Genomic DNA, 25,606 nt, shown 5'->3' on the forward strand with positions numbered 1-25,606 from the left:
GGGGGCTTGTGGAGAGACGGTGAAATATGAGACTTGCTGATTGAAAAGAAGGTATCGATTGCTGCCGATCGATAGTGAAGAGCTCTGACCAAGGCACTGGCTTCCAGGGCCTCTGCTCTTCCTTTTTTCCTTGCCAGGATGGAGAGCTCTGGGCGCGTCCAAACAGTGAGGAGACTGCTTCCCGCATGGGCCTCAGCTATGTGCAGCCGTTTGATGGACACAGAGGGACCTCTTCCTCTGCAGGAAACCTAACACTCAGCTTCCTGAAGGGGGATCTTCGTGGTGGGAGGTGAGGGCCTGGGAGGAAGTAAGGATGACCACTCTAAATAATAGGTTTCTAATGGAGAGCATCAGTGTTTCTCTGGAAACCACATACATGGTAGAGAACACTGGAGGGGCTCAGAGTGGGCTAGCCCAGGAAGGGGATGAGCAGACGAGGGAACAGTGAACCCCTGCTGGATGCAGACAGCTGTCTTGTAGTCACATTTCAATAGGAACCAGAAATGAGTGGATGCCCAAGACAGCTGTGAGAACAGCAAACCTCACGAAAAACAAGAACTAAGGGTTGAAGATGTAACTCAGCAGGTGCTTGTCTAATATGCGTGAAGCCTGGGGTTTGATACACAGCAAAGCACACTGTGAGAGCGTACACCTGTAATTCCTGCACTCGGGAGACGGAGGCAGGAGGATCAGAACTTCAAGATCATCCTTAGCCCCATAATAAGTGCCAGGCCAGCATGGGCTTCATGAGGCTTTGTCTCAAAACAAAACACAACAGTCGGAAGCTCACTGACCCTGTCATGATGCTGATAGCTCCTGCATCCCTCCTGCCAGTCCCTAGTGACAGGACCAGTACTTTTTTGACAGGCCACTTTTCTTTCCAGGAAAGGGCTGGGACCTCCTTCTCTTATCTGCCTCTCTCTGTGTTTTGCAAGAGGACCCCTGAGACAGAGGCAGGTGAGGAGGGGCAGGGAGTGAGCCTTCTCACCTGGGTCCCTGTGGGTAAACAGGTGCACCATCAGCACATCAGGCCTTGTGATTCCAAGGGCCCTGGAGGGCTCCCCTAACCTACTTGGTATTTTGGGAAAATGATCAAGGCGAAAGCTGAGGTTGGGAATGCAGACTGCTCAGAGTGCATCACACGTGTCTCAGGAAAGGAGAAAGAGCCGGTCTCAAATCCACTCTTCCAAAGCTGGGAAGTTAGCAGCAAGGAAGCCTCTAACAGGTCAGCTTGTTCCTCTTTTCTGCTTAGTTGAAGGTTTTATTATCCCCCAACTAGCCTGTTATAGGGGCAATGGATCTGAAAAAGTCCCGCCCACGCAGCCAGCGATCTGCTGTCCCAGAGGCAGGATCAGCAGGTACTCTGTCTGTAGTTTGCAAATGGAGCTCAGCCTTGGTCATGGACAGACCCAACTTTGTGCCAAATACGTGGTCGAGAGTCCATGTCACTGGGCTTTGTGTGTGCACCAAACTGTCCTCCTAGGGACAGAGAACTCAGACTCAGAAAGTTACGACTCTGAGTCAACATTGTCAGGGTCTTGCAGGATCCCACCCCTTCAGTCAGATAATGACTAAGCTATTCCATGTCAGCCAAGGACCCTTTACTGGTCCTGCCTCCCTTTCTGCTATAGGGACCCAATGAATTTAGATGCTGAATTCCATGGGGCTTACTTGCCAGTCTAGCCTAACTGGTGAGCTCAGAAAGGTCATGGACACACCCTGCCCCAAAGGAAGTGGATAGCCTTCCCAGGAGGACACCTGATGTATTCTGCGGCGAGCTCTCTCTCTCTCTCTCTCTCTCTCTCTCTCTCTCTCTCTCTCTCTCTCTCTCTCTCTCTCTCTCTCTCTCTCACACACACACACACACACACACACACACTCCTCAACTGCTCAAGAGGCAGGAAAATAACTGGCCCAGGAGTTCAAGGTCAGCCTTAGCAACACAATGGCATTTTATCTCAAAAATACTACAAGGTGCCGAGCTCACCTTGTAGTTCCACAGACACCAGTCATTTTCTGCCTTCACCTCCACAGTGGGGCTTTCCTTGAGACACTGACCCCTCTTCCTTTTGGTCTGTCGATTTTTTTTTCTCCTCCTCCCCTCCCTTTCCTTGCTCGTCCTCACCCTCCCTCCTCCTCCTTTCTTTCCAGCCTCCCCTGCATAGATACGTCAGGCAACAGCTCTTTTGCACCTGTGTGAGCGCACACATGTGCTTACTAAGCAGTGCAGAGCTGCTTATCTGTGCAAAGACGACGTGTTATTTACAAGAATCTCAAAATGGGTTTCTCTGCAGATTGAAGGGGAGACCCATCTGTCAAATATGTCAGGCTCTTCTTGCTGAGGCCTCTGTGTTGGGGTGAGGATCTCTATGGATGAATCTTGTTTGTGCAAGTAATCCCCCAGGTTCCCCTCCAACCCCAAGACTTCATGGTTGGATACAGATCTCTCGATGTTTATAGTATATAGCATAGTATATAACAAATACCTTTCAGAATACTCTCCATTTGTAATTCTACAGGGAAGGAGACTTAGGAGCCCTCAACACACAAATGACATTTTAAAAGGCTGTCTGTATTGTAGGTAAGTCTTCCAAGGCATGTCTACCAAATGTCCTTATTTTGGTCCTGATTCAAGTACACTAACTGTAGAACAACTTCTTTTATTTTGGTTGTGGGGGGCAGTAAGGTAAAAAGTTAAACAAGGGACAGCAGAGGGACACTGTCGTAAGGGATGTGTTAAAAGTATGTTAGGGACCATAATAGTGCTGTCTGTGGGAATATATATTTTTTCAAGAAAAGTCTGATTAACACGACTGGTCGGTGTGAAGCGAAGACTTTGGTGTGTTCAGCCCTAAATGGGATGCCTGCCTCACACACCTCCCCTCAAGGCTCATGGTTCTTCTCGGAAGTGCAGGAGGGGCTTGGAAAAGCCAGAGGTGGCAGATGCCACCAAGGAAACTGTTTCACAGACACAGTGGGACAGGTGCACACATGACCTCACAGCAATTGTGCCAGCATGCACAGACCTGTGCGAGCTCAAGCCAAGACCCCAGAAGGGAGGGGGAAGTGGAAATGGGGTTCCTCCCCTAGGTGAGGAGCTACTGGAATTTGATGGCTGCTGAGAGAGGGAGGGCCAGTCCTCAGTGGTGTGACACCTGGCATACCACACACCCTCCAGGAGGGTCCTAGCCCAGGTGCAGCCGGCCAGTACTAACTGGACTCTAGGCATTTTCTAAGAGAAGGAGGGAAGAGCATGAAGTTGGGTGGGTGGGAAGGGGGGTGGATCTGAGAGCTGGAGGGGAGGACTGGATAGCATCAGACTATAGTGTATGAAATTCTCAAGGAAGAACCAGGCATGGTGGCACAGACCATTAGCCCCAGCACGTGGGCGGCAGAGGGACGTAGATCTCTGAGTTCCAGGAGAACTGGGGCTACACAGAGAAACTATTATCTTTTTTTTAAGATCCAATATAAAAATTGCTTTAAAAATGAAAGCCTTTAATTGGTCAGCCAGAGGTGCATTTTGGAAGGACCAGTGAGATGACCCCGTGCACGAAGGTGCTTGCTGTCAAGCCTGACCAGCTGCGTTTGCTCCCTGGGATGGTGGGCAGAGAGAGCTGACTCCTACGGTTGTCTTCTGACCGCCACATGTGTGCCGTGGTATGCGTGCCCACGGAATGCACATATGACCTTAAATAAGTAAGAAAATGTAATAAAAAAACTAAAAAATTGTTACAAGCAAAAAGGAGGGGAAAAAAGGAGGGAAAAAGGAGGGAAAAAAGAGGGATGCCAGAAGGATACGAAAGCTGCAGCTGTCCACACTGGGTGAGCAGTGCCTGGAGACAATACAAGGCATGTTTTGAAATACACTTATGGGAGCTGGAGAGATGCCTCAGTAGTTAGACCATGTACCAGAAGACCTGAGTTCAGTTCCCAGCACCCACTTGAGATGGCTTACAACCTTCTGTAACTCTAGTTCCAGAAGACGCGATACCCTCTTCTGGCTTCTGAGGGCACCTGCACTCATGCACGCGAGTGTGTGCGCGGGCACACACACACACACACACACACACACACTAAAAATCTTAAAATATGCTTGAAATATCTTAAAATAGTGTGTGTCCTGCCCCTGATTTCGTATGCTTTCCACAGAATCTGAATTTTCTCTCTCTCTGGGTGCCCTGGGTCTGTGGCCGGGAATATTCCCTTCGTTTAGCTGGACTATGGGGTTCTTGAGAACATGGGCCTCAGCTGTGGCTTGAGTACAGTCTCCAAGGGTTCATGTGGGGCAGGACTGAGGTGTGGGATCTCTAAAAGGAGTAGTGGGGTGCAGTGGGAGGTGTTAAGTCACTGGGAGCATTCCTCTCAGAGGGATTAGGTGAGTTCTCCTCAGACTCCTGCTCACCACAGTGAGCTGATAGGATGGAGTGGACCTGACTTTTGACTGTTTGCTCACTTCTTGACTTCCTGTCTCACTGAGTGATCCCCCTTAGACACATCGCCACTGCGGCGAGCGAGCCCTGACCAGCAGGGAAAGATCACCACCGACACAGGATTCTTCTCTGATCACACTTTAATGAAGCGCTGCTTGGTTGAGGGAGAGCTGGAAGCAGGGGGCCCCGAGCCGGGCTGGGTGGCGGCTTATATACAGGAGGACGGGGCGTGTCTACTGATTAGGTGACGTGGCAGAAAAGGATTGGTGGAAACCTGTTGCTAGGCAGATGTGGCGCGAAAAGTTCGCGCCACATACTTGTTTACTTTAGCCCTCGGCGCCATCTTGTAATGGCGAAATGTAAGTGCGGCCGCCACAGTTCCCCCCTTTTAATTTTATGAAATTTAAAAGACAGTCAAGGCTGAGGTCAGAGGACCTTACCCTGAAAATGTAGACATGTCCCGTTTTTCTCAGGGATGGGAAAAATAAGCGGGACTACCCATATGCATAAGGTCATGATCTCCTGAGTGGATCTACTCAGTGCACTCTTAGGTGCAAAACCTCCTGTCCAGGACAACACATCCCCAGATTCAGAGGAACCTCATCGATCCCTCTTTCCGAGTGCAATGGCTCAATGGCCTTCGGGTGCAAAAGCAGGGATCAGGGTCAGGAGTCCTGTAAGATGCTGATCCAAGCTTGGGGGGAGTTACCGGCCTCCAAGGCTGCGAGGGCACGTGCAATGGCCACCTTTTCCCGTTTCCTTACCCGAATCAGCCTTAGAATCAGAAACAACGCCAATATCACTCCCGAAGTTAATATTAATCCTAGCACGCCAACCCCTGCCCATTCCTTAATATATGAAAAGGTATCTACCAGCCAATCTGTAAATTCCCCCAGCGAAACCATAGTCGCCTGGGTTTGATTCAAAGCCAAAATCTTCAAACTAAAATTTGCTTGCAATTGTTCCAATTCCCTTGTCCAATTGCCATTTAGATATTGAGAAATCGCTCGGGATTCATTAAGGGTAGCAGTATAGGGGGTAACACACAAGTGCTTAGTACGATCCACACAACCAAAGGTAACTATATCAAACATTTCTAACATATTTCTTTCCACCAAATCAACTCTCTTATTTAACAATAAAATACCTGACATTAATTGATGGTTAATCTTTTCTTGTATATACATAGCGTCCGAGGTTTTTTGAACCACGGAATTGATAAAAGTAACTGAACTTGATTGGCCATAGCTACTCCTGCAGTAACAGCCGCTGCAGCAGACACTGCAATAGCCGTCACAATAGTTGCTGTAATGCCAAAATCCCTTTTCCGGCGAACCAGGGTGGCTAATGGGAAGTTCTTAGGATTGGCTTTTACAGGCAAAAACACAAAGGTAGGGATGCGCATAACAATCGCACCTGAATGGTAGAAATTCCAACATTGTGACAGAGAGCAATTATCCTTCTTGCAATCAACTGCAGTATTATTTGAACTCCCTGTAGTATTAAACAAAAGCCAGACAAAGGGAGGATCCAGGCAAACTCTGGTTTGCCGTAGAGTAGTATTATGTTTTTTCTCTACACTAGTTATATTAATTTCTTTAGAAGTGTGATTCATAATCCCTGTATAATTATTTAACATAATTATTCCAGAGCGAACAAATGTAGCAAATGGAGACAACTCAGTTATAGCTCCTCTGGAATTCATAAGTATCCACGGTGTAAAGGGTGATCCAACCTTTATCATAAGTTTTCTCTTAACCTTAAAATGGTTAAGATTCCTAAGAACCCATCCAGAATTATTGTAAAACTTATCATATCGTCCTCTGCAATCCACAAATTCAGGGGGATAGCTCAAATCATTACCAGAGCATCTAGGGACAGACCAAGAAAAAATATTATTACTAGTATGATTACTATTGCCAACCTGTGAATCACTATTATTAACCTTGCTAACCTGTACCCAATTGGGCGTTGTAAGGTTGCAACTTATCCCATAAGTGGTAACATTAACAGTATCATTGGAACCGGAATAGGAGCCAGATCCAGATTTAGCTCCAGATCTAACCTGAGGCAGGGCTACGCTAATGGCCTTTCTCAAAAAATTGGGGGTATCTTCTAAAAATGGATCTCTAGCTACAGTAAGATTCATGGCATCTAGCAAGATGCAGTCTGAGATAGAAGTGCTCTGATTTGTGGTAAAACATAAAGTTCCTGCTAGGGGCACTACAGTTTGATTAAATTTTTGTTCCTGTGCATCCACCTTTTTGCAAACTAAGTTCAATTGGCAACTATCAACAAAAAATTGTGGCAATATTGTGGACTCATTGTGAACAGGAATTGGAATGGGCCATGTACGGGCCACAGCCCAGAAATAAGATTCTTCAGATTCAACTGGAACCGGCAGGTTCACCAACAGGATCAGGAGCAGCAACATCTCCTTGCTCTTCGTCAGGCTGTTCCAGTGTTGTCACGATCCTTGTCAGTCTGGTAGGGATCCACACCGGATCTGGCCGATTCTGAGGAAAGACACAAACAGCTCCCCTGGACCTCTGTATCACAGGGTCCGGTCCATACCATTTGTTATCAATTACATCCTTCCATTTTACTAATTCTGTATTTCTGTGTCTGTGGTCCATATGTCTTTCCGCGGCTGAACGGCCATTGGAATCCAAGGTCAGAAAATTAAATGTAAAGAGAGCGAGAGATATTCTATCTCGCGGGGATGCGCCCTCGGCTATTCCCCCTTTTTGTTTTTGAAGCAATTCCTTAATGGTGCGGTTAGCCCTTTCCACGATGCCTTGTCCTTGTGGATTATAGGGCAAACCAGTAATATGATTAATTTCAAAAATAGAGCAGAACTGTTGAAAACTTCTAGAGACATATGCCGGGCCATTATCAGTTTTTAAAGAATAAGGCTTGCCCCAAGCAGCCCAGGCTTCTAGGCAATGGGTCTTTACGTTAAGGACCTTTTCACCACATAACGGGGTGGCATGTATAACACCTGAACAAGTGTCCACAGAAACATGCAAATATTTTTGTTTGCCAAATTCTGAAACATGAGTAACATCCATCTGCCAAAGGGTAAGTGGCTTTAACCCACGTGGATTAACCCCAATATGAGGCGGATGATGAAAGATCACACAGGAGGAACATTGTTTAACTATCTCACGCGCTTGGTCGCGAGTAATATTAAACTTAAGGCGAAGGGTATTTGCAGGCACATGAAACTTTCTATGAAATTGTTCAGCCGATTGCATAGGATCCAGGGCAACTAATGCCCGTTCTAGCATATGCTCTTGTTTTGCTGCCAATAGGATATCATCCATGTAATGGATCAGCCTAACTTTGGGAAAACTACGTCTCACTGGTTGTAACGCCTGATCCACGTATAGCTGGCACATGGTGGGACTATTGGCCATACCCTGTGGTAAAACCTTCCATTGATAGCGTTCATCAGGCTGTTCATGATTTATAGAGGGAACAGTAAATGCAAAACGATGTTTATCTAAAACATGCAAGGGTATAGAAAAGAAGCAATCCTTAACATCTATGGCAAAAACAGGCCAATCTCTTGGTAAAGCACTTAAAAGAGGCAACCCTCTTTGGACAGATCCCATGAGTTGCATTTGTGCATTAACTGCTCTAAGGTCATGCAGCAGCCTCCATTTTCCTGACTTCTTTTTTATGATGAAAATAGGGGAATTCCAAGGAGACACAGAAGGTTCAATATGACCAAGCTGAAGTTGTTCTTTAACTAATATGTGTGCGGCCTGGAGCTTTTCCATAGACAGGGGCCACTGAGGCACCCAAACGGGTGTATCTGTGCCCCAGGGGATGCGTAACGCATCATCAGTGGCCCCTAGGAAAAACCCAAGCCCTTCCGATCAGATTTGGGAGTGGGCAACACGGGATCACTTCGTCCTTGAAGGCGAGCCCCCAGCCCTTTTCCTGGTACAAAGCCTTGTGCCTTCATGACATCTTTACTCACTTGAGAATAATCATTGGTAATTATCAATTTTAATTGTTGTTGTACATCCCTTCCCCATAAATTTAAAGGGAGGTCTATGACAAAAGGCTGAAAAGTGCCTTGACTGTGTTCCATCCTCCAATGCAATTGCTTAGCACTCATATCTGGAGTATTTTGATATCCTAGACCCTGTAAGGTTTGTGCAGCCGTCTGTAACGGCCACCTCTTCGGCCAATCCTGTTTACGCATCACACTTCTATCCGCTCCGGTATCCAACAGGCCCGTAAAGAGCTTTCCTTCTACTTCTAGGGTACACATGGGGCGATCATCAAGTCCTATAGACAAGCATGCTAGCTCAACCCCAGAGGAGCCGAACCCTCGCTCGCCCCTCTCTTTCTCACAAGCGGGAAATTTTTCATGGTCTGATCGAAGAATTAACAATTGTGCGATACGATCTCCGGGTGCAATCGAAATGATGCCAAACGGAGAATGACACATTACCTTAATAATGCCTTTGTAGTCAGGGTCGATCACTCCAGGTAGCACTAATAACCCTCTAAGAGTACTGGAGGATCTTCCTAAAACTAGTCCCACTGTTCCTTCCTCTAGAGGTCCTGACATATCTGTGTCTATAGCTTGAACACCCATACTCTGAGTCAGTACCAATCCGGTGGTGGCACGGAGGTCCAACCCTGCGGAGCCTGTGGTGGCCCTTCTGATGACTGGGGTGGTCTCATGTTTGGCTCCTGAATTGCCCCATAAATTCTCGGGCCCTGGGGTAGTGGGCCCTTCTGCCCGTTTTTTGACATGGCTGATGTGGCATTGAGTATGGGCTGTCCATTGATATCCTTTACGGATCGACACTCATTCGCCCAGTGTTTTCCCTTTTTGCACCGCGGGCATGTGCCCGGCTGTCTCTGACCTTGGCTCTTTTTATGTGTGCCTTGGGGGCAATTTTTTCGTACATGCCCCGGCTTCCCGCAATTAAAGCAGGTACCTGATCTTCCCTGCCCCCTGGAGACTGCTAGCATAGCAGCCGCTAGACCAGCATTAGTTAGAGGGCCGCCTATCTCTCGGCAGGCCTTAAGCCAAGCATCCAGCCCTTTATTTTTCCAAGGCATGATGGCTCTCTTACATTCTTTAGTAGCCTGTTCAAACACTAGCTGTTGAACCAGAGGCATGGCTTCTTCCGCCTCACTGAAAACTTTTCCTGCAGCTTCCATCATGCGAGCCACAAACTCCGAAAAAGGTTCAGTAGGGCCTTGAATAATTTTAGTAAGGTTGCCCGTCACTTCACCTCTTTTTGGTATCATTTTCCATGCTCTTGTATAAATTTCATTAATTTGTTGATAAACCTCCACTGGATAGGCTGTTTGATTAGCCGTCCATTGCCCTTGCCCTAATAACATGTCTGCATTCCAGGGAGCTCGATTTGGCGTTTGCGCATTTACTCGAGCCTGAGTGTGAGCAGCTTCTACCACTATAGATCTATAATCTAGATATTGACCTGTAGAAAGGCATGCTCTAGCAATTTCCCACCAATCTGTTGGTGTCATAGCTCTGGTGGTCAACCGAGTCAGTAATGTGCGGGTATACTGCGCATTAGCTCCATAAGTCTTTGCCGCTTCCACTAAATCTTTTAATTCTTTATAAGGGACTGGCTCATGATATCTTTGTTGATTTTGATCCTCAAAAACAGGAAATACCACCACTGAAGGTGGATAATGCACAGCTAACTGCGCAAGAGTGCCCCTGTCGATGAAATGGCAGCTACTCCTGGGCCGCACGTAAGGAGGGGGAAGCTCTCTAGTGGGCACTTTTAGAGCTGGCCCATATCTCTCCTCCTCATAATGTGCATCTTCCTCCTCTAAGCTCTCCTCCTCTGCCTCTACCAGCTCCTCTTCAGCCAGCCGCAAGGCTGCGAATTCATCCAGCACCGGATATAGGGGAGGTGCTGAAGGTTTATTTATCTTAGGATCCTCCTTTTCTTTTATATCTTTCTTTTCCCCTTTTTTGTTCCTTATTACCGTGCACTTTTCTTCAGTATCCTCCTCTGTCTTTGAACCTGCTTCTGAAAGGCTGTCCCGGTGTCTTGCCAGCATTTTCCTTCCTTCTCTTAACTCCTCTACATTTTTTCCGTCTTTCAAACAGGAGTGTACTAATCTCCAAAAAGGATAAGTCCCCTTCTTTAATTGCCCCTGTTCCTTTGCTGCCTCCAAATCTTTGCCTAGCTTTCTCCAGCAATGCAGATTTAGATCCCCAGACACCGCAAACCACGGCGCCATGCGATCAATATCCCCGACAATCACCTTTATGGTGGATTTCGAGATTTTCAATCCTCTCTCCTGTAGTAACCGCTGTATGGGATCTACAAAATCGCATGCACCGGAGACAGACTGATCGTTTCCCATCTTTGCTCACTTTTCTACAAGAGGCTTACAAAAGGGCAGAAAAATCGCATTATCTGCTACGGACTTACTTTCGCTTTAGATGTTGCAGCAGAGACACTCCTCTCCTGGTCTATGACAACGGATAAAAATGCAAAAGGCATAAACCACTACAGCAAAAACAACCACTGCTAATGCAAACCACAAAGGACTAATTCCTCCAAGAAGCATACCTGAGGATACTTACCGGCGCCGACCGCTTCGTGTGTAGAGTTCTGAATCCTCTTCGGCCCCCTGTGTGTGTCCGCCGAAGTTCCCGGGTTTCGGCACCAGCTGCGGCGAGCGAGCCCTGACCAGCAGGGAAAGATCACCACCGACACAGGATTCTTCTCTGATCACACTTTAATGAAGCGCTGCTTGGTTGAGGGAGAGCTGGAAGCAGGGGGCCCCCGAGCCGGGCTGGGTGGTGGCTTATATACAGGAGGACGGGGCGTGTCTACTGATTAGGTGACGTGGCAGAAAAGGATTGGTGGAAACCTGTTGCTAGGCAGATGTGGCGCGAAAAGTTCGCGCCACATACTTGTTTACTTTAGCCCTCGGAGCCATCTTGTAATGGCGAAATGTAAGTGCGGCCGCCACACGCCACCATGATTCCATTGCCAGGCCTTCCACCAGAGGCCACATCATGGAGCTGCCAGAGCACGGTCTTAACAGTCTCCAAAGCGGCTAGATAAGTATAACCTCTTTTCTTTTTAAAGTTTCTAGTCCCGAGTGTTTTGTTACAACAGGAAATGATCTCGCACAACCATGCTCTTCCACTTTGACGTCTCTTCCCAGCGAAGAGGAAGCCTGCACACATAGATATTTAACACATTCTCTTGATTGGTCAGCCCAGAAATACAGAGATATTCAAGGAAACTCAGCTGTTGTCCCGGAGACCATGAACTCCGCAGTTTCTATGGGAGGCAAACAAGACGCCTCAGCATGTCCCTTCTGCGGAGTCCACATATAAAAGAACAACAGTGGATAGTGATAAAATTAGGTTTTATTAAGACATGTTCCATGATGTACTATGCAACTTTCCTTGCAAATCAGTTCACCCCAGGGTGAAAAAGAGCTCCCTGCACACACATACGAGGCAGGCGGCAGTGCAATGCCCTGCTGAGGGGTGGGCAGCCAATGTTTGTTCATCTTTCATGTAACATCTTTAATAATGAACAGGAAGATGGAGTCAACATCACACTAATGAAATTTGCATACGATTCGTAATTGGGAGGTGTTGCTGTCACCAAGAGGCAAAAGAGCGAAGCAGACGCCTCAAAGGGGGCTGAAGACATCCACGGGAAAATAACAAAATAAGATTTGGCTCATGGGGAAGAAGACAAATTCAACTGGGAAGAAAGTCTAAAACAGGATATTCCCCAGAGATAGAACAATGCAGAAATAATGCTGAAAGCGGCTTGGGCAGAGTGAGCTTAGCCAGAGGTTCCATGGAAAACTGCCAAGCTCCTGGAAGAAGCAAGCGTTCCTGTGGTGGGAGCCCACCTCTACCTCTGCCTGCTGGGCTACCCCTGGGACTCCCTGCTAGGTTACCTAGGTCTTTAGAGCCTTGGACCCCTTGGCTGGAAAATATGGGAAAATAATGCCTGCGAATATCTTTTCAGAGTCATTCTGACCTCTTGGAGTCTGAAAGCCCAGTTCCAGGAATCTTCTTCCCCAAGCAGGGCAGCAAGGCTAAGACAGGATGGCCCCTGGAGAGCTCTGGGCTGCAGGCCAGTCAGGCTGACTGACAGGCACTCTGTTTTCAGGATCCAGAGAGGGAAACAGCAGGTTTTGGAAATGGAATCTAGAGAGCAGGAAAGTGGGGGGTCTGGCTGCACCCTTTTGTGAAGGTGCTCTGCTCAGCCTTGCTTGGAGATGCCAGAACCATTTTTGCTCTGAAGAAAATCTGGAGCAGATTTTTTTTTGAGGCTCTTAACCATTGCAGGCATCTGACTGCATCGGTCCCCTGTCCTAGCATTTGCACTCTTGATGACACTTCAGGGCCATCTTTCTCCACAGGAGTTGAGAAGATAGTGTCACAATTAGATGTTCTCCTGGGAAGACACCCTTTGGATGCTTGTATGTCCAAAAACAGAGTCAGGGGTTAAAACAGCACCATTAGATCTTGGATGTAGCTCAGTTAGCAAAGGGTTTGCCTAGATATGTGAGTCCGCAGCACCTCATAAACTGAGCATATGCCTCTAATCCCAGCACCCATCAAGGAGAACTGACTTCTGAAAATTGTCCTCTGACTTCCATGTGTGCACTAACACAGGTATGCACACAATAAATAAATAATGTAATTTAAGAACAAGGGAGGAGAAATCCTGCCCCGTTTGGATGCACTTGATGCCAGAATAGTGTTTGCAGGTGGCAAGTCCCAGAGTGATGACCATCTAGGGTTAAGTCTGAAATTCAGTGAGATGTCTGGCTGTCCGGTCAGTGATTCCAGGCCAGCTGGTTAACTCGGAAGTAGCAAGAAACTGACATGTGATATGCCAATCACTGATGTAGTTGGTTTTTTTTTTCTCTATTGGCTCTTTCCTCTTTTGACTCTTTGGGAGCCTGCCACCCAGCTCCCAAATAAACACACAGAGGCTTATTCCTACTCATAAATGCCTGGTCGTAGCTTGGCTTATTTCTAGCCAGCTTTTCTTAACTTCAATTATCCCATTTACCTTTTGCCTCTGGGTTTTTATCTTTATCCTATATACCTTTTCTTACTTCTTACTCGGCGGCTTGCTGTGTAGCTGGGTGGCTGGCTCCTGGAGCCCTCCTCTCTTCCTTTTCTTGCTCCTAGATCTACCTTCCCAGATTTCTCCTCTATTTATTCTCTCTGCCTGCCAACCCCACCTATCCTTTTTCCTGCCTCACTATTGACAGTTCAGTTCTTTATTAGACCAATCAGGTGTTTTAAACAGGCAAAGTAACACAACTTCACAGAGATAAACAGATGCAACATGAAAGGATGCAGCACATCTTTGCATCATTAAACAAATGTTCCACAGCATAAACAAATGCAGCACATCTTAAAATAATATTTCACAACACACTGAAGCTGCCAGTTTTATAAGAGAGCAGGGTGTATTCACTAAATGACTGAACCTGAGGGGGACAGGAAACCGAGGCCTCACCCCAACATTCCTGAGAGAGGGCTTGGGTACAGTCCTTGCTGAGGTGTTGGGAGCAGAGGCTGGAAACTAACTAAAAGCAGAGAAGGGGTGGTCCTGAGAATTTATGCTGCTTCCCTGTGACTCTGCCAGCATGTTCTGGATATATCGGGGCAGACTTCTGGTCCGTCTGGGGTGACATTGACACCCCCCTCTTATCCCATGTGCTAGCAGAGAGGCGTGCGCTAGAATATGCAGTCTTCCCTTTGATGAGGCCATTGTCACTGTCTCTGTCATTCAAGAGCACCCACTGTGTATCTTCTCCACCAGATGTGGGTACCAAGAGTCCCTGACATTCTTGTCCTGGGATGCCCAGGAGGCTGCTGTGCCCTTCATTCCTGGTACCATGGCTGAGCAATCTGGTTCCAAAGGAAACTTTCACTTTGTTCTCATCTTTAGAATTTGATGTTTGGGGCTGGAGAGATGGCTCAGAGGTTAAGAGCATTGCCTGCTCTTCCAAAGGTCCTGAGTTCAATTCCCAGCAACCACATGGTGGCTCACAACCATCTGTAATGGGGTCTGGTGCCCTCTTCTGGCCTGCAGGCATACACACAGACAGAAGATTGTATACATAATAGAATTTGATGTTTGGGGATCTGTTGTCACTTTGTTGGTTCTGGTTGCAAATGGCATCAAGACACAAGTTTAGGAGGCATGGACTGGAAGCCCAGCTCTGCCTATCGCTTGGTGTGTGTCTGTGGAGAAGGCCCTTACTGTCTCTGAGCCTCAGCCACACCTACCTCTAAGGACCACTGCAAGGACAAGTGACCTTCACAGTGACAGCGGCACACTGTGTGTGTGTGTGTGTGTGTGCAGGTATGTGCACATGTGGGTGTTGTTTTTTAGGAGTTGTGCATTTGTTTCTTCTTCTTGTTGTTGATACAGGGTCTCTCTCTCTCTCTGCCTGGAACATGCCACATAGGGTAGGCTGGCTAACAAGCCTGGGGTCTGCCCCTCTCCACTTCCCCAGCACTAAGACCACAGGTGTGAGCCTTTTGCTTTGTTCTCTTACTTTTTAAGTGCATTCTGGATGCTGAACTCAGGCCTGTGAGTATTTTGCCAACTGAGCGGACTTCTCAGTCCTATAGGAATGATCTTATCCACTAAAACCTGAAGACTTCTTAAAGTTTGTTGCATTTTATATTCATTTCTAAAAGACAAAACTCTTCTGAAGCTTTGAGACCTTGTCTAGATGGCATTCTCTTGGTCTCGTGTTTGCTATTGGTCAAATAATAAGAAGATGAAATAGGGCCTTTCCTCTCTTCAAATCCCTGCGTGTCTATGGTGGACGCAGGCCAGGGAGTGAGGCTGTCTCCTGATTGTCTGAAGTGTCTAAACAGGCATCGTGTAGAAAGGGTGGACCAGCGCTGAAAAGGGTAGCGGCACGGGCAAGGGCAGGGATGACTTAGCGGGGTCTGAGGAGGAGTGACTGATGGGCAGTGAATGTGACTAAATACTGAGGAAAGCTGCCTGACAGTGAGAGATGGCTCTCTCATGAATTCTCAGCATCCACAGCCCAGACGTCAGAGCTGGGGCTCTGTCTTCCACAGGGCTCAAGGTTCTTAAAACTCTTGATGGCTTCTGTTGGGGGCAGGGACCTTGGGAGCCCTCTGTCCATCAGAGGATAGCTAGACATGGGTGGATGGAAAACTGAGACCCTAAATTTGTATCAAAATTTGCTTCAGCCACTTTCCTAGGAGTTGTGCTTCCAAGGTGTACCCAGCTGGGCCCAGTCTTGCAGGAAATCCCCCTGCCCCCACCCTGTGTGTGTGTGTGTGCGTGTGCACGCATGTGCATGTGCACGAATACAAATGCATGTACTGTGCTCCACATATGGAAGTCAGAGAACAATTGTGTGGAATTGATTCTTGCCTTCCACCTTCACTCAGGGGCTGGGGATTGAAATCAGATCTCTAGACTTGTGCTGTTACCTATGAGACATCTCACCAGGCTCCGCCACCTGTCACATTTTACTCATAGGAACGCGGGGTCTGAAGAGAAGCCCTGTTATCAGGGAAACCCTTGTGTCTGCAGTTGGCTTTGAAGGAAAGTGACGCAGGGTAAACTTGGCAGCAGGGAGTAGGGGAGGGAAGTGATGACTCAGGAAGAGCTGGGGAGTTTGGGGCAAGCCCTGGATCCTTCAGGCTCAGTCTCGCTTGTACATTGCATAGTAATGACCATCGTGCCCCACCCGACTGCCTATAGCCCCTCCTCCTCCTCCACCTCCTCCTCCTCCTCCTCTACTCCCTCTTGCCCTACCTAGTAGGTTTTGGGAAGAAAGAAGCTCAGAGAGTGTCCAGACTACTGCAGCCTCCACCCCTGTGGTTAGGAGGGAGAACAGAGGCTGTGGAGCTTCAGCGGGTAGCCTCTCACCAGGACCTGGAAGCTGTTGATCCACATGCTTTTCCAAAAGAGAGATGGACGTCAACGAAGCCTGAAACCCCAGCTTGGCAATTATAAAGAAGCCACAGGATAAAATGACTAAGCCATTTTGGGTCTCCCACTTCAGGGGTTTCCACCATGATAAGACAATAAACCATGCTGTCAAATGGTGGAGCATTTAATGGGCAGCCATCTCTGGCCCACCTGGTCCTGGCAATAATCGTCCAGATTCTCTGGTGGAATGGAGATCTATGGGCAGGGTCTCCCCTACCCCCTCTCATCCCTACCTCTTTGAGGCTCCTGGTAGAGGGAGCCAATGATTTGGGAACGGCTGTGTACGCATGCCCACGATCAATATCACCAAAGGCAAATCTGCTGTGGTTGACTCCCGGCTCTTCTGTCACTAAGTGACGATGAAAAATGACCAGCGCTTGAACACATTGCGTTTTCGTCTTTAAATCTTCCTACAGAAGCGGTGTCAATATCAGAGCACTAAATAATGTCTGGATAGCAGGAAGACACAAGAACATTTTTTTTTTTCTTCCTAGAAGATGGATGTAGCTTTTTGGGAGGCCTTAAATACTGAAGCAAGGAATTAGCTCTCTAAATGCCCCACGATGACTGGCTGACTGGCTGACTGGCTGGTCCTCCGAGGGCGATTTGAATACCTAGCTCCGCTCTTCCATCAGTGTTCTTTAAATAACAGCCCTCGGCTCTGAGGACCAGAGGCCCCTTTCCAAGACCAAATGAATCCATCAATCAAGGCTTCCTGTATCTTCTTTCTCTGACCAAATTATGTGGCTCAAAAGGGGGAAATTGAGGCAGGGGCGTTTCAAGCCTTTTCTAACCAGTCACACGGGATGTTTTCATCTTGAACAAGGATCCAGCCCTGTTTCACTGGGACCCTTAGAGGAACGTCCCATAAGAAAGTCGCTTGTCACCCTCATCAGACGCTTGCTGGACCCAAACGAGCGTGTGACACAGGCAGATATATGCCCTGCAGAGAAGCCAGCCCTTCTCTTCCAAGTCAGGGCAGCCACAGTCACCGCTACGCACGGAACCACAGCAGTGCTGGGGCATCACACTAAGAGCTCTGCGTGCATGCTCATGGGCATCCCAGAAGCCGATTGCTGGCCCTATTGTACTAAAGAGGAGGCATTCCATGGGCAGAGCCAGACAGGGACAATAGGGCTCCACACCCAGGTCTACACGGACCTTGAGAAGGCCAAGCTCTCCTTACAGCTCTTAACTAAGTAGTGTGAGGAGACTAAGCTCATGATCTCTGAGGATGCCCCGCCTTTATAATCAGCTCTTCTGTGACCACTCAGTTAGGTGTATAACCGTGCCCACCACCTCCAACGTTCCCCGGGTAGGGGCCGGGGAAGGTATGGAGGGCAGGTACAGAGCAAACACGCCCACCACTTCCCCTCAGCCTCCACCCCATGCACATACCGGCTTGTAGGTATTGAGCAAGAAGTGTTTCCTTTTTGCTTGACAGGTGGAGAAAAAGGTTATAAATACCTGTCCTTCCCAGTGAGTTATTTAAAAAATAATTAATCAGCACCAGTGTGCCTGGCACTGTGGGGGGTTGATATAAAACATGCAAAGAAGAAGAGAACCAAGTTTCTACCTTGAAAGGCTTTGCAGTTATTTTGGAGAGAGGGGCTTGCTGGCCAATGAAAGAGACTACCCAACCAAACCCGAGGGTTGGGGCTGGAGGGCTACAGGGTACTAGCCAGAGCAATGGAGACGGAGTTTAAAGAGCCCTTCTCTCTAATCAGCTTTCAGGGAGTGGGGCAAATGCTCCAACTTTGGATTAGAGGCTCCCTTAAAATGCAGTTCTATCAAGAATTGGCATTTGCTCTAGGGAGACTGGTCAGTGCTTATAGCATTTGACTGATAAGTGTGAGGACTGGAGTTCAGATCCCAGGAATGATTTCAATGCAGGGCAGACCTGACCTGTAATTACAGCATCAGAAAGCAGAGACAGGGGATCCTCAGAGCAAGCTGCCTGGTGAGACTAGATATATCAATGCGCTCTGGGTTTGACTAAGAACCTCTGCCTCAATGAAAAAGTGGAAGAATGGTTGAGGATAATTTCCGTCATCAACCTTGGACTTCCTTATGCACACACACATACACACACAGAGAGAGAGATCCTCCTTACACACTTGAATATCCATACACATGCATGTATACCATACACATGAGAGTTGAAAAAGAAAAAAGTGAGTATATGTTCCATGAACATAGACATGGTCACTCAGAGAAACAGCCAGTGCCTCGCTGGCCTGGAGCACACTCGATCTAATCAAGTGTTCAGGATCCAGCCTCTGGACTGACTAGTAATGCAGTCACTTGGAATATTGTTCTCTAACTTGTCTGGGGAGAGACTGTTAGCAGAAAAGTACTGGCCAGCAGCAAGTGCAGAGACAGAGCTGGACAGTGTTTGCTGGTCAGGCTCCACAGGGTCCCACATAAAGGAGAGAGGCTGGCCCGAGCAGTACTGCCCCAACATCTTTTCTGCAGCACATAACTTCCAAGAGGCATGGAAGGTATCTAAGAGCCAGCACAGAGAGAAAAGAGCCTCCCTTACTCCATTAATGAATGTGAGACTCCCAAGCCCACCCCGGGCCAGGGAGGTCTACGGTAAGAAAGGCACTGAGCTTCACTTACCTGACATTTCTGAAGTTAGCTGACGATGAGGTGCGATGATGGTTCATGTATCAGTTACCAACAGGACTACACTAAGGGCTGCCTACGAGACAGGCGAAGGGTCAGTTTGGAGAATGATTTTGACGGCTCCTCCAGGAACATTGGCGTGTGAGTGGCTAAGTGGAGAAGAAGAAGCACCCTCACTGTTTCTGGGTGTTAGCCAGTTATATGGGGGTCTGGATAGAACAAAAGGACCCTTTCCTCTCTCATTAACATGACTGGGGCCCTTCTCTTCTCACCCTGAGCATCAGAACTCAAATCTTTGAGCTTCAAATTCTCAGCCCTTTAGCCTCAGATTGTGCATTACACACCAGCTTACTTCATTTTAGCCTTCCTTCTGACTGGGCCCAATGACTGGGGTCTTGGAGTCACCAACTTGCAAATGGCTACTGTGGGTCTTCTCAGCCTTAACAACCATGTCTGTCGATTGTGATCATCAATTTCCTCTCATCTCTGTTGTCTGTTTGTCTATCTATCATCTACCCATTCATACATACACCCATCCACCTATCCTCCCATCCATCCATCCACCTGTCCATCCACCTATCCATCATCCATCCATCCATCCATCCATCAACCCACCCACCTACCCATCCATCCATCCATCCATCCACCATCCAACCATCCATCCATCTACCCATCCACCCATCCATCCATCCATCCATCCATCCACCCATCCATCCATCCATCTATCTTCTATTCAGCTATCCTTCTGCTTCCCTTTCTCTGGAGAATATTGATGCAGGTGAAGAGAGAGATCTATGAATATAAGATACAGTTTAGACAAGAACACCCTAAGACGCAAGGCCACACCTTATAAAAAATAATAAAGCCTGAGGGGAGGCTCAATCAATAAAGTGCTTACTTATAAGCATAAGGACCCGCGTTTGAGTCACCGAATCCACATTATAAAGCTAGATGTGGATGCTGGAGGGACGAGTCGGCAGTTGAGAGTATTATCTGTTCTTGTAGAGGACCAGAGTTTGCTTCCCTGCAACCATACCAAGTGGTAATTCCAGTTCCCAGGAATCAATACCCTCTTTTGGGCTCTATCAGCACCTGTATCCATGTTCACATAACCCCCATACACATACTTGTACACACAATTAAAAAATAAAACCCATCTTTTTACAAAACCAGGTAATGGATGTAGAAGCAGAGGCAGGAGGATGCCCGGGGGATTCCCGGTCAGCAGTCTTGCCTTGGTGAGCCCCAGACGCGAGTGACAGAGACCTTGTCTCAAAGGAAAAAACACGTGATGTTGTCCTCTGGCTCCAACATGCACATGCACACACATTCACAATGCAACCACATGCTTGCATATACCTGAACATACACGAACACATATACATACACATGGAAAAAACATACAAAAGAAAAAGATAATAAAAATAGAAAGATATACCTTTGGGCAGATGAGATGTCTCCAGTAACAACCCAAGGCATATAAACATTTAGGGAGGGTATAATTCAGGGGTAAACCATTTGTCTAGCAGGCCCAAGATACTGGGTCCCAAGTGCACAATCATTGTGGAAGAACCCTCAGATATATTAAGATCAATGAAAAAAAAGTAGGTGCTGAAGGCTGGGTGAAGCATGCATTTCTTATTTTTAACAATACAGTTGGAATATCTATATATGAATCTTATATTCATATATATATGTATGCATATATTTGCTTTCTAGGCAGATATAACTCTGGACATATGGATATGAAATGAATAATGTTGGTTGATCACTTCAGGGAAAAAATAGAGGTAAAATAGTCTTCTCATTGATTACTTTCATTTTTCTATCATCTAAGACATTACCTGCTGGAAAGTAAAAGAAAAATATTCGGAAGGATGGAAAGACAGCTCAGCAGTTAAGAGTGCTTGTTGCTTTTGCCAAGGACTTGAGTTCGGTTCCCAACACTCACCAAGTAGCCCACAGCCTTTTGTAAGTCCAGTTCCAAGGGACCCATCACACTCTCGTAGCCTCCATGAGTACTCACATTCAAATACAAATACTCACACACCAACATGTATGTTTAATTAAAAGGAAAATCTCGAGAGAAGAATGTGCTGTAGTATATCAGTTCATTAGAGGGCCCTGAAAAGAAATGATCACTGCTCCTCCCGTAACAGCCCAGTGAGTTTCCATACCTCTTTGGGTAAAGTCTAGGCTCCTAATGGTCCTCAAAATATGCACCCCTCTACTCAAGCTCTGCCGTTCCTTTTAATATTTTATTATTAATGCATGTATGTGTGTTTGATGAGTGCAGGCACACGTCTTGGTGTACACATGGACCATGTGGAGCTGGCTCTCTCCATCACCCTATGTGCATCTCACAGATCAAACTCAGGTGGCCAGGGGTGTACAGCAAGCACATTTGTCCACTGAACCCTCTTGCTGGCCCCCATTTGGTATCTCCACTGTAGTTAACACAGTGGTTTTTTTAAAGCCACGTGTGTGTGTGTGTGTGTGCATGTGTGCGCACACACATGCACATATACATACAATGGCACATATGTATAGATCAAAGTTGTCCTCACCTTGTCTGAAGCAGTGTCTCTTCTTGTTTGGCTCTGAGTATGTCAGACTAGCTGGCCCCCGAGCTTCTGTGGATTTTATTGTCTTTGTCTCCTATCTCTCATAGAAGTGCTGAGGTTACACATCTACTCTACAGATTTTATAAGGATTCTGGGGGGATTCTAGACTGAAGTCGTTATACTTCTAGGAAACCATCTCCCCAAGCCTCCACAGTAGGCTTTTGAAGGTCTTCAAATAAGCCATCACCTTCCTCTAGTTTCAGAGCATGTGTAGAGCGTGCTTCTTCTCTCGAAGTGTTCTTCTCATGTTTTTGCAGAGAGCTGGTACTCATCCTTCAGCCCCACCTAAGCCATTCACTGCAACCCACTGTACTCAGGGACCAAACCTCTTGTTTCACGGGCAGGCGTGCTGGTAGCTGTCCGTGGTGCTGAAGGTCCTGCTGTGAGGCTGGAGTTAGTGCTAAGGCAATGCTAACTGCGTTCAAAGGAGGAAGACAAATACATGATGCTTATTGATATTCACTTTCATTGTTCTGTGCCATTGATATTGTATGATCATATTTATATGTTCACTGCAGACAAAACTGATGCACTTAAAAATGTGCTGTCTGCCTTGTGTACTAAAATTTTTTCAGACCCTTGGGTTGAACATGTTTGGAAAACAGACACCCAGAAACAGAAAAGTGTGTTTAACACCAGCTGACTCAGTCTGGGTGTGGTGTAACATGTCTTTAATCCCTGTACTCAAGAGGCAGAGACAGGTGGATCTTTGTGAGTTTGAGGCCAGCCTGGTCTACAGAGCTCGTTCCTGGACAGGGCTCTCTAGAGCGATCCTGTCTCAAACAAAGCAAAACAATCAAACAAAAACCTAGTTCACTTCTCTGCCCTTGGACATCTGTGTTCATATGTGCCTCCCCCCCCCCCCCTCTCTCTCTCTCACACACACACACACACACACACACACGCACGTACATGTGCACAATTAAAAACAATAAAGCAATGCATCTTTCAAAAAAGATCTCTGAGGCCTCTGTAAGAAGAATGTATCAGAGACAAAATCAGGAAGTAAGGAGGCCAGAGAGAATGAGAGAGGACCACGACGTAGACCAGGGAGGTGCCACATCATGTAGCAAGAGGTGACCAGATTAGAAATATATTAGAACTTTCAGGGCTTGTTGACCAATTGGACAGGATGCCACATACGCTGAAGTACCTCCAGCATGGAAGACAAATTCTACCCTGAGCCTTAAAGGTCAAAGGGTGCTGTTCAGACTGTGGGAGCTGCACTCAGGCTACTTCTCATGAGGTGGCTTTAGGGAGCTCATCCTGGTGCAGAGCGCCAGGGACACACTCATGGCACAAGTGCTCACGAGTGCGAGCCACTCAGGCGGTGCTGGCACGCTCATCCCTGAGTCCACATGGATGAGCTAAATACAAACAGCCTATCCACACAAGGGTAGAACTGGGGACATTTTCCATTCTTCTCACACACTTCTGTGTTTTATATTCTATTTTTAGTGGGTAAATATGGCTCATAATCAGGAAAAATATCTCTTTAAGATAAAAAAAGAAATCAATGTGTGGTGTGTCACACTGTGTCTGTTGTTTATGATATTTCTACTATCTATCCAATTGCTAGTTCTTCTTAAATACAATTTTCACTTCATTCATTCATCCATCCAGTCACGTGAGAGGGTGAGTGCAATCTGTTTGTGCCAGGGCATGCATACAGAGGTGAGGTCCACTGGCAGGAGTCATCTGCCATCGTATGGGCTCAGGTGCTGGAGCCCAGGCCGTCAGGCTGGGGAGCAAGTGCCTTTACCCTCTGAGCCATCTCACTGAACCTTTGTATTCTCAGACAATCTCACTCTGTAGCCTGGGCTAACCTGGAACTCACAGCACTCCTCCTGCCTCAGTGTCTGGTGCTGCGATTACAGGAATGAGCTGCCGTGTCTAGCTCTTGGCTCCAAACTACAACTCTTGGTAATCTTTCATCTCAGATCAATAGCCATTGTCTGGCTCTGGCTGCCCACTCTATCCTTCCTCAGAGAGCTCAGGGATGTGAGTTTCTCAGATTGCTGGGATATATCTGGCAGGCTTCCTCTTTTCAGTCCATGAGAGCCCCCAGGCACAGAGCTGGCCACCTCTGGCTCAGGCACTCACTGCGCTTTGACGGCCATAAGACTCATTAATCTGATGGTAACACATTGCTGTGATTCTAAGTTTTCTCTATTTACCCCAAATGTTTTGAGGTTTTCCTCCTGACAACTGTGTTCATTGCAAACATGAGAAAATCAACAAAACGAAAAGGATCCTCACTGTTCTAAATGATGTAGGGAAACACTTAGTTCCTTGTGGCTGTCCACACAGGGATGCTTACAGAGAGGCCCAGGCAGTCAGGTTGCCTGAAGGTGAAGCAGAAGTTTTGGGCCATGAATTCCATGCTGGGCAAGGACAGGGTGGCCCTGAGACAGGCAGCAAACTGCAATGTTGACAGTGCAACTTCTGACTCAGAGCCTACCAGTGCATCAGAGAACACAAATGCAGTGCAGTGCCCAGGGAATCGGTTCTGACAGTGTGGGGCCTCCAAGGCAGGTGTCCTAGGAAGGTCCTGGCCCAAACTTTTCCGGCTGTGCTTGCATCTCTTTACATCTCTAAGGGCTTGTGCGAGACACAAGAGAATAGCCTGTGGTCATGGAAGAGAGGGAATAATGTCTTTTGGAGTTCCCGTTGGAATATGAATTTCTAAATGGGAAGAAGGGCTGCCCCCTTGGGGGAGGCATCAGAGTCTCTGGGAGCTTTTCTTACCTCCTTTCTATCCCCACCTCCCACATAGTCTAATTTTAATGCCTTAGGGAAAGTGGGACCCACTGCCTGTGGCAGCTACTATTATTGGCGTGAGAGCTTAGTCATTCATTGAACAGCCACTTACTAAGCTGCAACCGTGTATGGGCACAGTCACAGCCCTCAGGTGCCTTGGTACTAGACAAAAACATCAAGAGTCCCTGTGGTTCCGACTTTGCTAAGTTAAAACAAGGCAGGCTTGCCACCGTGTTTTCTGACTGAGTATTGAGGTTTGACTACATCCCCACCAAAGCTCAGGGGCTGCCAGTGTGGTGATATTAAGAGATAGGCCCTTTAAGAGCTGATTGGGCGAGGAAGGCACCTCCTTTGTGAGCATGCTCAGCCTTCTACCTTCCACCTGTGAGGACACGGCATTCCTTCCTTCTGGAGAAAGGTGTCATCTTGGATGCACAAGGTGGCCATCTCAGACAACAAAAACTGGTGGCATTTCAAAATGCCCAGCCCAAAGCCCATTTTGTGTTGTTTGTAAGTAACTCAGGCTTGGGTGTTTTGTTACATAGCGGGACAAACAGACTGAGACACTTGGCAAATGAAGCAATGGTTGGGTTTCAGCTCCCGCTTGTCCCATTGGCCAGCAGCCCTGGCGCAGCCATGGCCCTGCATGACCACAGTGGTAGGTCAGCAGAAAATGGCCATTTAAAAGGCTGGGTTGTCAGCTCCACCAAGGTAGGGACAACATCTGTCTTGGTAACCACCGTATCTGAGCATCTAGCTCGGTTCCTGACTCAGAGTCGTTACTTAATTAAGTAGGCAGCAGACAGATGGATGTACCAAGGAGGGGAGACAGGGTTAATGACTCACCAGGCTGGGGTGTGCAGAGCCAGTGGGCTCAGGAAACATGCGTCGGGGATGCTCCTGAGTTTGCCCCTTTCCCACCTGATGCCCCTGAAGCACCTAGACAGTGTGAGAAGCACACTGTGAGCAGGCCCCATGTTCCACCTTTCAAAGGGTGAAGGGGCTTTTGTCGGAGGGCTTGCATTGGGCCTCTGTGTAGTTGAGATATCATTTAGACTCAACAAGTGACTGGAGAATGAAGTTGGGGGACACTGGGATTCTCATCAGGGTAATTAATGTGGCATAAAAATGTGCAAGTTTTTTTTTAACTGAAGGAAAA

Source organism: Arvicola amphibius, chromosome 7 (assembly GCF_903992535.2).
Source record: "Arvicola amphibius chromosome 7, mArvAmp1.2, whole genome shotgun sequence".
Lineage (NCBI taxonomy): Eukaryota > Metazoa > Chordata > Mammalia > Rodentia > Cricetidae > Arvicola > Arvicola amphibius.